The sequence below is a fragment of the Nelusetta ayraudi genome, unplaced genomic scaffold (genome assembly GCF_046127955.1).
Source record: "Nelusetta ayraudi isolate G7.1 ecotype Tasmania unplaced genomic scaffold, CSIRO-AGI_Nayr_v1 ptg000069l, whole genome shotgun sequence".
Classification (NCBI taxonomy): Eukaryota; Metazoa; Chordata; class Actinopteri; order Tetraodontiformes; family Monacanthidae; genus Nelusetta; species Nelusetta ayraudi.
The window spans coordinates 2152509-2170000 of NW_027466119.1; positions in this window are offsets into that span (position 1 = coordinate 2152509).

Here is a 17492-nt window from a genome sequence, read left to right on the forward strand (position 1 = left end):
ACATGGCGAACCTAATGGGCCATTGCAATCAGAAATTGGAAAACTCGCACGGTCCAAATGAATCTTCAAGTTTTTGCAAAGGTCTAAACAAACATCAACATCAAGGGGAGAGAAGTTACACTCTTCATTGGTCACAGCACTGACAAACTCTACGTCAGAATTATCCATGTCAAAGTGAGGAGTTTTGCTCTTCTGAAGTGACTCACTGTTGCCAGCTGGTGCTGGAATTTTAAACCGTGACCGGTTTCGCCTTGATGAAAAGAACCATGCAGAACCTTGGCTAATCTAAAACCAGTGCCATGATCTGCCACTGCATCTTCACTAGTACTAACTGATGATGGATCACAAATCACATGTGCGAGGCGTAGAACGAGCGGAGCAGTCAGAGGCAACAGAAGAAGAAAGAAAAGCCTCCTTAGCTTAGTTGATCTTCTGTGTTGCCTCCTGGACGGTGCTGGCCTCCTCTGGCTTGGTGCTGGCAACCACGGGAGCCACAGGAACCACGAGCACAGCTCTGGTCATCTGTGGCGTCGCCTCCACCTGATTAAAATAAGAAAGATGTGATTTTATGCCAATAAACATAGAAAGGAAAACACTAGGCTTTACACGGTCACGATGTTTGTGCCAATCACCGATCCAATCATGTTAGAGGCAATAAATACTTGTTTCTGTACACCCCTTGCCTTCTCACGAGCACCGTCGAAAGTTGTTTGCTTTAGCATCCGTTTCAGAGTTTGCTTTTCTTTTTCTTTCTCCGCGCTGCGTTTCTTGAACTCGACATGCTCCTCCGTGTGTATCTTTTCCAAGTGCCTGATTAAATTTGTGGTGTTGAATTTTTTTACCAAAGTTCCCCCGCGAGGTACTGTAGCGTTGCATATATTGCAGATTCAAAGAAACTTTATTGTCCGTCACATAGCGACAGTACTCAAAACAGGAAGAGGCACGAAGACGAAAATGAAGGTTTTTGAATCATGAATCATTAGCTCACGGTGTTATGCCCCGGCCTAGGGGGAACCAGGACACAACATAAAGGCTCCCCCCCCCTTCTCCCAGCTCTCAAATTAGACAAAGGTGCTTCGTCCACAGGATGGTTTTTATTAAACGTCACCATCATTGCACTGGCGTCAGGGAGGGCATGGCCAAAACAACAAACAAAATGGCTCTCTTATGGATCTTACCTATGAAGAAAACAATCAAATAAATGACAGTCAAACTAACCTCCTTAACTAAAACACAGGAGAAAAGGGTCACAACACAAATGGCTTCCCTCCCCTACGGGCTACGTGGACACAAAGGGAACTGAAATAGATTACAAAACAGAATTGATGGCTGAACACAGAATGCTGCTGCTGCGGCACATGGCCTCTGGTTGGGAGCTGGGAGAAGGACAAAGAGACCGAGGTGTTGAAGTCCTCCTCCTTAAATATTGGCACCAGCCAATCACCTTTCCACACCTGGAACAAGCAAAAAAAAGGGAACACAGGATCTACTGCGCCATCTAGTGCCCAAACGGACACACAGCAGAAAAAAAGGAACTGACAACAATGTAAACCCAAATCTATACATTTACATAACACTCGGATACAAACAAATAAACATGTCGATGCTGTGAAACTACTTTGGAGGAAATGAGACAGATTAAAAAAGTTTCAACACGACCATGACGTCATTGATCGGTGATTCATGACATGACGCCCGATCATGAACGTTTCAAAAAATGCCAAATATCGGCCGATCCGATACAGCCGATAAGATCGGTGTAAAGCCTAGAAAACACACACAGGTGATGAAGTGGAAATGAATAAGTACAAACCTGCTGCACTGCTGTGACATTGCTGGAGGCAGACTCAGTCATGTGGACAGTTGAACATGTTGCCCACACCTGCAAATACAAGGACACAAAGTAACGTTTAAAGAACTGCATTTATTGTCCTATCACAAAGATGCACACAATGAAATACACATATCCCAAATACCAACATGTCACTTGTTTGTTTTGGTTTTTGAGGCAACGCGTGCTGATCGACGTCTCAGGCTGGACATCTTGAAGAACATAAAGAAATGAATTCATAAACAAAGTAACACACTAATTAAACTGTACATGTACTGTACATATGTGATCTTGTGTTGATAATAGGGGTGGGGCGATACGGCTAACCCACGATTCGATACTGTGACGATATTTGGCCCACGATAATGACAACATCACGACACACGATATCTTCGATATCTTCGAAATTTTGCAGACGATATTGTCATAACCCGGCTCAAGAGTTATGACAATAACGGAAGGGACACTGCGGATTGCAATTAATCAAAAGGTTTATTATAACAAAATAGATAATTGTAAGCAAAATAATGAAATATATGGTGTGTGTTTGTCAGTATTCATCAGTAATGTAAGTGTGGATGAGTGAATAATAGAATGTGGGGTGTTGTCAGGTGCAAAACAGAACAGAAGAAGCTGAGAGTCGGCCAGACGCCCATGGCTGCTGGATGGAGAATGGGGAAGAGACCGAGCGGCACACGCAGTCGGCCTTTTATCCTGCGGGGGGCATCGGCACAGGTGTCCTAATCGGAAGATGCCACACCCACATCCACCGCTACCTAGAAATGGGAAAACAGCTGGGAGCCACAACAAGTTATATAGAGACAGGGTCGTCACAATATGTGACTGAAAAAGAAAAAAATACCCATAAAAAGGAAAATGCCTGTGATCTTGCATTTATTCCAAAACTTTGTATAATGTACAAACAAACGTGCACTGCACAAGCAAACATATTAAAGTGCATGAACATTAATAACTTTCATGTAAACAAGGACAGTGCTTTCTGGTAATGTAAAGTCAGTAGCAACTTGTCTTATCTCAACTTGGGGACTTGGGATATACAAACCGACGGGAAGATGAAAGAGGGAAAAAAATCCTTTCACTGCCCCGATTCTGAAAATCAATAAAAAATGATGCAGACAAAATAAATAAATAAATAACCGCGTCCCCAAAATATACGGGACAAAGTGAAGTGCGTCCCCCATCAGTTCATTACGGGACAGGCTTTTTTATTTGCAAATATGGGACAATCGCGTATTTTACGGGAGGGTTGGCAACCCTATCTAGACCACAGACGGAAATTAAATGAGGTTTTGTCATTTTCCATAAAGAACGGGACAAATTGTGTCCCGGGAGAGATTTTGTCTTTCCCGGGACAGGTGGACAGGTGGTGTTTGAAAAAAAATATTGATATTTGCCGTCAGTGTATCGATTATTTATTGCGACAGAAAGCACAACAATATATTGCAATATTGATTTTTTTTTTCACCCACCCCTAGTTGATAAGTGTATGAATAATTGTGTGAATGTTACCGTGACAGCTGGGGAAACCCTGCCAGATGACTCCACGACGGTCTCCATGTGGTCCAGCAGCACAGCCTCACTGAACCACACGGGATTGGACGGGATGTCTGTGTGAAATGCAGTCTCAACAGCTGTTGGTACTGTCTATAAAATAAAAGAGGAGAGGAAATCAGAGTCAACTTAGGATAAGTGTTCATTTTTAAAATAAAAAGTTGCACTGTTTGACAAATACACGATTGGGGGGAAAAAAAAAGAGGGATGAACAGGTTACCTCAACGTCCTGTCCAACAAGAGTCCATTAAGGAGCGGGTCCATACACTGGCATGTAGACAGGACCTGTCACAACCACTCTGGGAGACACCCTGGGCGATGATTGGTTGTGGCACAACACCCCTGGCCTAGGTGAAGGGGGTGCGAGCTGATGGAGCACTGCAGCATGCAGACGCTCCACCAAAATCAGTCCTGAGGTGCACGTAAACAGAAAACAACATGTTAACACATATTTGTCATATCAAATGAAGAGCAAGTAAGGCTGAAGAAGGCAAAACTTACACCATCATAATACCACCATGTACAGCTGACGAAGGTGATCGGCCATATACACAAATGTTAAACCTGGAAGAAGTGTCACATAATCAATTGTGTAATCACACAATTCTAAGAAATATCTGTTAGCACAGTGTCACTGAAGAGAAAAAAATACAACAAAAATATGTATTTTACACACCCATGCGTGCAGCAACACGATGATATACTTGACGTAGCGCTGTTTGTAGTTCTGGCTTGACAGTCAGGCGAGGTGGAAAGTCAAGCACAAACACCTACAAAAAACCCCAAACAAACGTAAAAATGCAAAATAAATTCATGAATATTCTTGTTATTGAACTATGGATCATGGAATTACTTCATATTGATAAAACAAAGTGGCGATGACATTCATGTGTTCAAATTTGTTTGTCACAGCAGATAAACAAACCTTGGGCCAGCGGTCCAACACAGTTGCCAGTAGTGCAGCAAAATCCTGGGCGGAGTCTGTTACAAGCCCGTGTTCAAGGTTGTTGCCCGGGGCGAGAACACAAAACCATCCACAAGTGGACAGAGATGTGAGTCTCCCACCACCAGAACAAAAACATAAAGAAACTCGTGGCTTGACAAAATCACGACCCATACCTTCTTGTCTGGTTGCTGGGCCTTAAGAACGAACTTGCACTGTTTTGTCAGTCAGGAGCAAAACGGGCCATCTTCGCACCCAGGTCGCTGACCAGTACCGCGCCCTGTGTAAATTGACAAAAAAGAAAAATCTAAATATGTTTTTGTAAGATTTATTTGGAATACAAGATAACAACACAGGCAGAACATGAAATCATGAACGTGGAAGTACTCACGACGTTCAAAGTCCTTCCGAGGTGGAAAAGGTGTCCAATCCTGTTTTTGCTCCAGGCGTCGTTTCATGGCCAGAGAGCGACGGAATGCCTTGGTGTTCGGCATCTGAACAATGAAATGAAAGATTGTGTCATTTTCAATGAAGGACAATGATAACACAAGTTTACAGAAAAAAGTGATGTTTTCTCACACACGACATCAAAACACAGAAAGCTTTCTGTACCTTTGCAGCTGGAGACGATGAGCTTAAATCAATAAAGCAAAAGAAAATGTGTATGTGTACTCTTGGACCCTAACCCTAATGCCATACAAGTCTATGGGGTGAAATTTCAACTTTGTCCTACAGATATGGGGCCACTTGCTTTTTCATCAAGAGCCCCCAAGAAGCACCCACGCCAAATTTGGGGCTTCTAGTACTTGAGGAACCCCGAAACCCTAACCCTAATTTCAGCTAAGCCTAACCCTAACCCTAGTTTCAGCCTTATTGTTAACCCTAATTCAATGCAAGTCTATGGGGTGAATTTTCAACTATGTCCTAGAGACTTGGGGCCACTTGCTTTTTCATCAGGAGCCCCCAAGAAGCGCCCACGCCAAATTTGGGGCTTCTAGTACTTGAGGAACCCCGAAACCCTAACCCTAATTTCAGCTAAGCCTAACCCTAACCCTAGTTTCAGCCTTATTGTTAACCCTAATTCAATGCAAGTCTATGGGGTGAATTTTCAACTTTGTCCTAGAGACATGGGGCCACTTGCTTTTTCATCAGGAGCCCCCAAGAAGCGCCCACGCTAGATTTGGGGCTTCTAGCCAATGAGGAAAAATTTGGAGCAGACAGGACAGGGTTACAGCTGAGAAGGCACTTAAGATCCTCAAAGGACTGTTGCCACTCACTAGACCAAACAAATGGTTTCAATGGACTGGTTAATTCTTCTCTCGTGGCCAGCAGCTCCACTGCCTTGGTGCTGGAGATGCCCGCTCAGGGGCGCCGCCAGGAATTTTGGGCCCCCTGAAAAAAAACAAAAACAAATGGGCCTCCTGTGCGCAGCGCTTTTCAAAAGCACATCACTCAAAAAATACAGTATAGTTCAATAATAGTGCTTGAGTCCATCTTTGACAGTGTCAATGTATTTTTATTGTGAATTCGCCACAAAGCAAACTCTTAACATTTATGAATGATTCATGAAAAAAACACTTGATGTCTCTCGGACAAAGTTGAGCTTTGACCTTCATAGACTTGCACTGCATTAGGGTTTAGCGATAAGGCTGGAATTAGAGTGAGGGTTTCGGGGTTCCTCATGGGCTAGAAGCCCCACATTTGGCATGGGTGTGTCCAGGAGGATCCTGATGAACCTGAAAGTGGCCCCATGTCTCTAGGACAAATTTGACCTTTGACCTCCATAGACTTGCATTGAATTAGGGTTAACGATAAGGCTGAAACTAGGGTTAGGGTTTTGGGGTTCCTCAAGAACTAGAAGCCCCAAATTTGGCGTGTGCGCTTCTTGGGGGCTGCTGATGAAAAAGCAAGTGGCCCCATGTCTCTAGGACAAAGTTGACCTTTGACCCTCATAGACTTGTCATTAGGGTTAGCGATAAGGCTGGAATTAGAGTGAGGGTTTTGGGGTTCCTCATGGGCTAGAAGCCCCAAATTTGGCGTGGGTGTGTCCTGAAGGATCCTGATGAACCTGAAAGTGGCCCCATGTCTCTCGGACAAAGTTGACCTTGGACCCTCATAGACTTGTGTGGCATTAGGGCTATCGATATGCGATACAAACCTGGTGAGTTTAAGACTTAGTGACTCTACGTACATGAATGTATGGGGTACCCCGTCCTTACTTTGTTCCAACCTTCCCTCCACAAACCTGGCTGTCCAGTGCAGAAGTCAAAGTGAGAGAGAGAACAAAGAAGGAGGAGGGCCTGTGACGCCACTGCTGATTGGCTCGTTGGTTGGTTGAATGAGCCAATTCTAGAGCTCCCCTCGGTGTCCACACACTGCAAAATATATCTAAGAAACAAACACTTAAATTGAGAAAGAACAGGCTAGAAACAAGTCAAATTATCTGCCAATGCAGTAAGATATTTAGACTTGGTAAGATTTCTTAAAATAAGACGATATATCTAGGCATTTGAAGAATGGAAAAACTCTTGAAATAAACAGTAAAGCACTCATTCCAAGGACTGTACTCTGTACTGTAAGTCAAATAAACTTGATACTAGCTTCTCAATTCTTTTTTCACGTTTGCTTCTTTCTTAATTTGAATGAAAAGATCTTAAAACCAGACCTACTAACAGTGCAATTCTTCTTAATTTAAGTGTTCACAATATTAGCTTTTTTTTCTCAAAATGAGACAAAGCATCCACCCCCCCTACGCCCACTCCCCCCAAAAAAAAATAATTAAGCAAACAGAATTAATATTGTCAACAACTATTTATTCACTTAAATTGCTGACAGTGCCTTCACTGCCTTGTAATAAAAACGTCACTAAGGCATTGCATCTTAAAACAACCTCAAGCAATCATTTCTAGAACGCAAGTAACAACTGTTACAATATTCACCGTCATCATTATTGAATATTGATTCAGATTCCCTGACACTCAGTTACACAAAAAAAAAAAAAAACAGTATGGGGACAGCATATAGTGTTCCTATCACCAATGATAACATGTTTGTTCCAACAGACTCCCACCCACCCTCAAGTTACAACTACCAGGGGAGTGTATCGCTACCTATGCCTAGTACACAGCTATACTCCCCAATTTCCATTCTGCCATGGTCTTTTTTGTATGAGGCTGTGGTGTCTCACTCATGGATAGTGTCCTGTAGCACTTCTGTCTGAATGACAGAGAGAAGGGTTGCCACACACTTTTGGATATGTGAGGTGCAGGGCATAGTCGTAACCCATCAGATGAAGCAGACGGTCACTCAAGTCTTCCTTGGCAAGCGTGGTGGCGGGAGTGGCTCCAAGACAGATGAGACAGCGGGTCCCATCAAACAGCAACACAGGAAAGACCTCTTCTGCGAGTACATTATGGGATCTTCTGTTGGCTAAAGAAAAAGAAGAAGGAAACGCCACATCCATGCATGGAACTATGAAGTGTTGAATGTGAGAAAATGCGAACAAACTTTCACCTGAATGACATGAAGCAGTGCCTCACTGGCATGTCCCAGCTTCTTCGGTGGTGGACTTGGTGAAGGAAAGAGTGTGGGGAGTGCCCTGAGCAGCGCGATGGAATATTCCACTGGAATACAACAAATCAACTTTGAGTTCAAAGTTAGTCTTCCTAAAAATGAGTCTTATTAGGTTTGTGTTGATCACAAAAAAAATCTTATTTTTTCAGCATGAAGAGTATTACCATTCTGCATCTATTCATTCAGCGCAACATAAACCATCCTATGTCCAAGGAAACAGCAACACAGTCAATTAGAGACACAGCAAAATGACTCGACTGAACTACATCCAGCGTTATGCGTGGCATCATCACTTCATTTTTTTTCCCAAACACCATAAAATTACACATTGGTGCAGAAGTCTTCTCATCTCATTTTTTAGTTCATCAATGAATTTTCTGTTGCCCTTATCCAGAATGAGCCACAGCTCATTCATCGCCTATTAATGCAAGTCAGTGTTAAAATCTGCAAAAATGCTTGCTTAAATGGACATGAATGGACATCCGGTTTGGATGTCCATTTAATTTCTCCTCAATCTGGCAGGGAAAAAAAATCATCATCTTAAGGTCACAATTAGGACAAGCTAGCCTTCCGACTCAAGGTCCGTTTTTTTTACAATGCCCATCTGCCATGGATCCCAAAGTTCCCATGCAATTAAAAGTTGTGACACCTTATCTGAATGATAACCCTAGACAGCTCAACGGATTGCTAGTCATACAGACAACAATCAAAATTGGAGTGAAACTTGTAACCACAATGCCTGCAACATGGTGGTACTTATGGTAATAATCATCAAATACCAGTGTTCTTCGTGACAAAATGACAACATCTGATAGGATTGTGCCACCTTGAACTGCAATCAACTTAAATTTTGATAAAAACAAGCAAATTGTACCTAAACTACATCTTCAATCAATCCAATTTGAGCACCCTCTACCCCATAAACTGAAGATACTGCAATACAAACTTGGTAGTACAGTATTTCGTCATGCCACATATAACTAGGAATGCTAATTGCTTGTTCATATGACTAGAATTGCAGTACATCAATCCAATACAAAATACACACTTGTGACACTTGTCATCAAGCTCATAAATCCATCGAGTCGAGATGAGCACGTGCACGGAGTCGGACTCCGTGAGTTCACATAAACAGAGCATTGCGTTTGCATAAATTATGCACGGCTATCGAGCAAGAAGCCGAGTCCGATTTGGTGCACACAACCACACTATAATGCCTCTCAATGTCCTAACCCATGCCACGCAACACAAACGTGAGGGACCGATTTGAGTTTCTCACGGGACCAGCAGTGAAGTCACAGCCGTCGCCCCAAATGAAATGTCGCAGCAGGAGCCTGAGGATTTTCTGAGTCAACATGCTGATCATCAGGTAACGTAATGTTGGCTTCCTTGACGACATTAGACAACTCCCTGTTTATATTTTATCCATATTTTAGTACAAAGCCTCCTTGTTTTATGATCTGCTCCTGTTTGACTTGTTCGGTTTTTGTTTTGACATTATGCTGTTAGTGTTTATTTCAAATTAACAAGAAGTACCGGTACAGATAGTAGGAACTTAATATAACACTTGCGTCAAACAAAGAATAACTAACTGTACATATCATGTCTACAGGAAGGAGCTGGTACATTAAGTGAGAATATTCATGAATATTAAGAGAAGATATATTCAAGGTTGTCCTGAGGTCAACTGTACCAACCATGGCCAGACCTTATGGAGCAATTTGATGTTATTGTACAGTAAAAATGGAATATTGGAGCTGTCGCAAAAAAAAAAAAAAGCCAACTTTAAGGCTTAATATCTCCAAAATGATACTGTACATATGCTTGATAATGACTGAGGATATAGTCAGGGTATTCCTCAGGTCAACTATACCAACCACTGACAGAAATTATGGAGCAAAGCAATGTTACTGTACAGTAAAAAATTGAGTACTGGGCCCTTTTTGCCTGTTTGAAAAGCTAAAAAAAAAAAAAAGGAAAACAACAACTTTGAGGCTTAATATCTCCAAAATGGTACATTAAATATGCCTTATAATGATTGAAGATATATTCAAGGTTGTCCTGAGGTCAACTGTACCAACCATTGACAGAGCTTATGGAGCAATTTGATGTTATTGTACAGTAAAAATGGAATATTGGAGCTGTCGCAAAACAAAACAAAAAGCCAACTTTAAGGCTTATTATCTCCAAAATGATACAGTAATCAATCACATTTAGAAATCAAATGTTTCTAAATGTCAAGTCAGTAATGTCAAGTCAGTGCTTGATGTGTCATCAGCAGGCGTCGGCGTCAGTAATGGGGCATCGGCGGGTTTCGGGCGGAATCGCCAGGCGTTGGGAAGCGTTGGCGGGTGTCAGGGGCTCGTGGCCAGGTGGCGGACGTCACGGCAGGCAGTGGCCAGGTGGGCTCAGTCCCGCAAACGCTGCTTACAGCTTTAATTTTGTATTGCTTTGATAACATTGTTTAAGTTGTGTTTAAATTTACACTATTTTTTTTTCTTAGCTGCTAATTGTTCAAAAATGCTGATCTTAATAGTGTGTTTGCACAGTAAATGTTATGGCACTTTAATTCATATGGCAGTACATTTAAAATAACTGGCCGTCAAGTTCCAGGAACTGACAAACTGCACTGAGTTGAATGAGATTCTCCAAAGGAACTCCAGTATAAATGTGGACTTTACATTCTAGTCCCCTGTGAAGAAAAACCCAAAAGTGAACGTTTTTGTGCCTCACCCTTTCTAACTGGGACATTTGCAAGGGAACGCAGACTGGTTATGCTGCTCCCTGATAAAAGAAAAATGTTTCTGCTGTTACCTCAGAAATTGCCCGTTATTATTGTGGCTCAGGATTTTGTAGGTAGATTGTTCTTATTTTTCATAAGGAACAGGATAACAGTAATGCCCTGGCATTGGCAATAAGCTTTAATTTTGTATTTGCATTTTTTTTAACTTTAGATTTACATTAAAAATGTTTCTGTGTAAAGTGCTGATGTTAAGTGTTTGCACGATAAATGTTATGGTGCTTTTGTTTATATGGCAGAACATTTCAATTAAAGTGTATGAAAGACTTCTTTTAAATTCATTATTGGCTTTTGCGTATACGACGTGATTAATCGTGATTGATCAGGTAAATCATGCAATTAATTGCGATTAAAATTTTTAATCGTTGCCCAGCCCCAGTAAAAACATTTTTCTGGTGCCAGCATTTCGTGAGGCAGAAGTTGATTCATACTTCAGTGCCTTGGAGCGAATAGCTTCGCCACTCAACTGGCCAAGAGACATGTGGCCTGTCCTTCTCCAATGCAAGCGGGTGGGAAAAGCACAGGAGTTGGTGTCTGCTCTTTTCTTAGAAGACAGCCTGCAATATGATGTTGGAAAGGAAGCAATTTTTCCTGCTGATGAGCTTGTGCCCTACTGGCAAAAATTTAGGAACCATAGAAAATCTAGTGGTCAAAGCTTTGTCGAGTTTGCATGGGAGAAAAGCAACCTCTTTGATAAATGGTGTGCAGCTAATGATGTCAAAAATGACTTTGAGTCACTCCGTGAGCTCGTTCTTTTAGAAGATTTTAAAGACTCTTTGCCAGAGAAGGTGGTAATGTTCTTGAATGAACAGAAAGTGTCGTCATTGTCCAAGGCTGCTGTCCTCGCAGATGAGTTTGTGTTGACCCACAAAAATGTCATCTCATCTTCCCCCCCGATCGGACAGGCCTTCTGCTTCTCGTCCCACAAGAGCCGAGTCTAGCCACCTCCCCCTTGAAAAGGCTAGAGGGAAGGGACTTCTGGTTTGGCCATAAAGCGGTAGACTGCGCGACACCAGGGCTCTCGACCGTCTAGGGTAAAAACTCCCCGAAAACTTGAATAACTATTGTCAGATATCATATTAACTACAAAGTGATCAGGGGAACGTTGGAATGGGAAGGAAAACTCGATTCAACCAAAACAGAAACACGGTAACAGACAATATGGCGGAACTACCAGCTTGCTCTGAAACAGAGGGAGATGGCGAAACGAACTCCTCGTGACTAACGACGAGGAAAAGGGCTCGGACATAAAAATTATTAGCAAGGAGATACGGGATTTAAAAACGGAATCAAAAGAAGTCCTTCGCACGTTTGGAGAAACACTGTGGAACGACGTGGAAAAAGACTTGGACGACTTCAAACACGAAATAAATCAACAACTTGCGAAAGTCATCACCGAACAGGAGATCCAGACCGGCAAGATCAACGAGGCTGAGTCGCGGATTGAAAAGCTAGAACGTTGGGCACAGGAAGCTAATGACGCTCTGGTCATATCACTGAGAGAACAAAAAGCTCTTCAGGACAAGTTAACTGACCTGGAGTCCAGGCCGAGGAGAAACAACCTACGTATCTACTATAGACCTGCTGAAAAGCAAACTGCACCTGCCAGCAGGTTTTAATTTCCAAATTCAGAGAGCACACCGCTCACTTGCACAGAAGCCAGCGGACGGTGCCCAACCGAGACCCATCATTGTTAACTTTCTGGAATTTACTACCAAAGAGAGGGTCCTGAGAGAGCTATGGACAAAGAAAATAGAACTGGGGAAGAAAGTACCGTCATTCCATCACGATTACGCGACAGAGATGGTCCAAAAGAGAAAGGAGTACAACACTGCTAAAAGAATCCTGAAGGAGAAGGGCATCCGCTTCCAGACGCCATTCACCAAGATGAGGACCCACTGGGATACGGGAACTCGAACCTACAACAGCGCAGAGGAGGTAAAGGAGGAATTGGCGAGACGCGGCCTGGCGGAGAAGACGGCGGTGGCGACGGGTGCGGAGGGGCCTGCGGCACTCGGTGCCCCGCACTACGACGGAGTGGCAGTGCAAGGAGGGATCCTGGAGGGGCTACGCATCAGCAGCGACACGAGCCAGAGAAAAGCTACAAGAGTTTCAAAGATTCTTTGATTAAATTCAGAGAATACAGGGAAGAAAGCTGGTAGGGATGTTCTAGTATGACCGGTGTTTTTAGTTGACAAATTATTAAAATTGAATTCCCATGTTAATAGAAAAGAGACTGTGGGAAGTCCGGGTCACTCCTTTTTTTCTAACGTTGGACTCATTTAGAACGACTAAAATACTCATTGCAGGTTCAAGTGTCATTTCTAACTTAGGTTAGATTTTTGACTGCCTTCACGCGGGCCGGACAGAGACACGCCGTAGTTTGGCCATGCCTGATCTACAGGAAACACATCTCTCTCAACAAGAGCACCACACACTGAAAAGATTTGGATATAGAAATGTTTTTTTTAGCTTGTTCAGGAAAGGCCCAAAGAGAGGTGTCACAATATTAATCTCTAATTCTATCAGTTTTGAAGTTGTTAAAAAAATAAATGACAAAGAAGGGAGATATGTAATAGTCAAAGGGAAATTGGATGATAACTCAGTTACTTTGGTCCAGGGTTGGACAAGTGCTTTTTGAAATCACTGTTTGAGATCATAGCTGTGGAAAGTGAAGGAATCCTAATATGTGCAGGGGATTTCAACATGATTTAAAAGCTAAACTCGACACAACTAATGGCAACAGAAGTCAGACCCGCCTGTCGAAACTTGTCAACGTCTCTCTAGCCGAACTAGGGATGTTTGATGTTTGGAGGGACCTCCACCCGTTACAGAGGACTATTTTTTTTATTAACATTACAGACAGATACAGAATAGAGGAATGTAAAATAGGAACGACTGACTTGTACTGACACAGTATTAATTACCTTATTATTTGTCTAAATAAGAGGAAGAAAAACACACTTTGGAGATTAAATGTGGGTATGCTAAATAATCCAAAAACACTGGAGGAGGTTAAGAAAGAGATTAAATGCTCTATGGAGGAGAACATAGAAAGTCCAGTAGACACTACCATACTGTGGGACACAATTAAAGCTGTGATGAGAGGGAGGTTAATAGCGAGGGCAGCCTATCAAAAAAAGACTAGATGTGGCGAGGGGGAGGGTCTGGTGGAGGTGGAGACAATTCTGATGGTGGGTATAAAGGTGGGTATAAAGGAAAATTGGGGTGGTGGTGGTGGTGGTGGGGGGTTGCCTGACAACGCCACCTGGGGAGTTGCACCCCAGGAAATAAACTATAATAAAATTCCACGGGCTACACAGGTTCGTTACGCTTTGAAATTTAAGAGGACGAGACGAACTTCCAATGAAACAGCTTTATTTGACAACAATTTAAAATAGACCAAGTTTAGCTGCCTGAGTGTCAAAGAAATAAGAACCATACCAAAAAGACTGTTCAACATAAGAAAATAAGGGGAACAGGGCCAAAGAAACCAAAGAAAACTCAAAAAAGGGAATAAACAAAGCTAAGGGAATCACTACAAACCAAAATTCACGCTACGCCAACTGCTGTCCTAAAGAAAAGAGAACAAAATGAACATACTAATACCTTGAGACACCCAGGCAAGCGTTAAACAGTTAGAACGAAAGGAAAACTTTTATTTATTCTTCGCGCACACACACACACGCACGCACACACACACACACACACGCACACACACACACACACACACACACACACACACACACACACACACACACACACACACACACACACACACACACACACACACACACAGGACCAAAACCCAAAACAAAAAGGTAACGATCACTGGGGAACAAGATATTAATGAACTAAAAAAGGAAATCAAACTATAACAAAATCGCTACTCAATAGAAAACCCAAAGTTTCACCAAAATTTCACAACAAAACAAAGAAAAGAAAACCAACCAAAGAAAGTGGTTACGCTAACAAAAGAAACAGACAAACTGAATTGTCTAAACCAAATAAACCAAAATCAAAGGAAAAGTGTCCGCGTTGTGTTGTTGTGTTGCTGTTGGAGGGCTACAACAACACAATGTCTTTGATGCTACGCTTTGTGCCGTCGCCACGGACCCCAAACTCTCGTTCTTGTTGGATGCGGGTTCTGCGCAGACTGGTGGGAGAGTTTGTGTACAGGTTTTGCAAAGGAACGGTGTCTTCAGTTATACACACGCTCATGAAAGAGCCGACCGTGGAGGAAGCTTGTGCCGTTTCCAGCAGAATAACAGCGAAATTATCGAAATGAAAACAAATCAGAAAAACATGTCTTTGCTGTGCTCTTATTTACAAGTTGAAATTCTTCTAACTTACAAAAAATGTGAACGAAAAGGTAGAAATATAAATACGAACAAATACGTATTTGTTCAGGGCTGCGCAAAGCCGGAGCCCTGCATTTGCTGCGCTACCCTTTTAAAAAAGGTCTCTGTTGTGTGTAATTTTAATATGTCCATCTCTTTTAGAAGAGAAAGCATCGCCCCGGTCTCATCCTCTCTCCAAATGTCAACATTCTTATTCGCGTTTGCTGGTTGTTTCACGCCGTCTGTTTTGTTAGACGACGTAGTTGTGCGGTGGCGCGTGCGCACTTGCGTTGTCCAGTTAATCATCCGACTAAGGCGTATACATGGCCGAGAAATTAGAATTCCAATCGCATTATCTGGGTGTCTCAATCGGAGTTCTCCGATTCCAATCGGAGTTCTCAAACTCCGATCATAATCGGACTAAGGCAATAATTCAAATTTCTCTAGTACCATGTAAACGCACTGAGGGACGCAAAGATTGCACTCCGGCGCAGGTGTGATTGATGACGCGAAGGTGGGGGCAAACCCACCTGCCACATAGAGAAGAAGGTTACAAGAAGCTGGTAAACCAATGAACAACTCTGGAACAGCAACACAAAAGCAATAAGGACGATACAGTGTCACAACAAATAATCGGTGTCAGAAGGGAAATAGACGATGTCTTGAGGCTAGATGTTGAGAAAAAGCTGAAATTCATTAAACAGACCCACTATGAATCAGGTTGTAAATCAACCAAATATTAAGCAAGAGGAATAAAGGCCCAGCAAGCTTCTCATGCAATATGTAAAATTAGAGACCCATTAACGAAACAGCTACTACTTGAACCTGAAGAAATAGAGAGGGTTTTTAAAGATTACTATGAAAATCTATATACCCAACCCACGGCTAAAGAAGATTGTGAGATGAAAGAATTCCTTGACTCATTGGACCTACCAGCCATTGGAGATGAGCAAAATAGAAAACTCATTTCCAGTATAACCAAAAAAGAAATAGATGCTGCCATTAGCAGGCTTAAAATCAACCAAAGCGCCAGGTAGTGATGGGTTTCCTAGTGAGTGGTATAAAACATTTGGAGAAGAATTAACCCCGATACTCCTAAATTCTTTTAATCTGACTCTGACAGAGGGCAAACGGCCTCCCTCATGGAAAGAGGCTGTCATTCCAGTTATTCCAAAAGAAGGGAAAAATAAGGAACTTTGTGAATCGTATAGGCCCATTTCAATCTTAAATGTTGACTAGAAGATCTTTACTTCAATCATCTCAAAAAGACTTGAAAGTTTTATGCCGGACTTGATAGATGAGGATCAGTCAGGTTTTATAACAGGTAGGCAGACTCAAGATAACATTAGACGGGACCGTCTAGGGCTGGACGATAATTCCATAACGATATATATCGATCGATAGACGTGTGCTGCGATAGGAAAAAAAGGGGTCGATAAAAAGTTTGATAGAAAAAGTTTCACTTCCTTTTTCATCATAGCCAATCATGTAGCTTAATATTACGGTCATTTCTTCCTCCAACCAATCGCAAACGCAGACCCAGCGGCTCCACGTTGTCGGAGGAATCCGCTGCCAGCGCCAGCACCAAGCAAGTAAAGCAGACCAAACTGGACTTCTTGCAGTAAATACGACAAAGCGTCCAAGCGCCATAAGGACATCACCCATGTAGTAACATGCTTCATAGCGAGGGATATTCTGCCAATAACCACCGTTGAAAAGCTTGGCTTCAAACAGCTTCTCGCCACTCTTGACCTGCGATATGAAGTTCCAGACTGCAAGTATTTTTCAAACACAGCTCTTCCTCGTCTGTACAACGAGTGCAGGGAATCAGTGCAAAACGAGCTGTTAACCGCCACAACTTCAGACCTCTGGTCGAGTCGCACGTTCGAGCCCTATCTCAGCCTATTTTTTTTTAAATAAATGACTAAATTAATAATAATAATAATAATAACAATAATATTAAAAAAAACAAAAAAACAATTCAGTTGTGTTTAAAAAAGGTGGTTGAATAAACGTTTGAATTTGAATTCAGTGCTCGTGTGTTCTTTATTAAAAGTCTGTCATGAAGTAATAGTATAAAACATCCAGCACTGCAATTAAAATATGTTAATGTTAATGTTATATATATAATATATATATATAATATGTTAATTATCGATATCGATCAATATGACTTTTTTTTTATATCGATATGCTTTTTTTCTATATCGTCCAGCCCTAGGACTGTCCTATACATAATAGATCAGCTCCAAAAGTTGTTACTGGTGAGCCTTGACTGTGTGAATTGGAGATTTCTTTATCAAGTTCTTGGGAAACTAGGGTTCCAAGAAAAGTTAATACAGTGTATACAAGGTCTCTACCAAGAACCTACGGCAAGGGGGAGGGTCTGGCGGAGGTGGAGACAATTCTGATGGTGGGTATAAAGGAAAATGG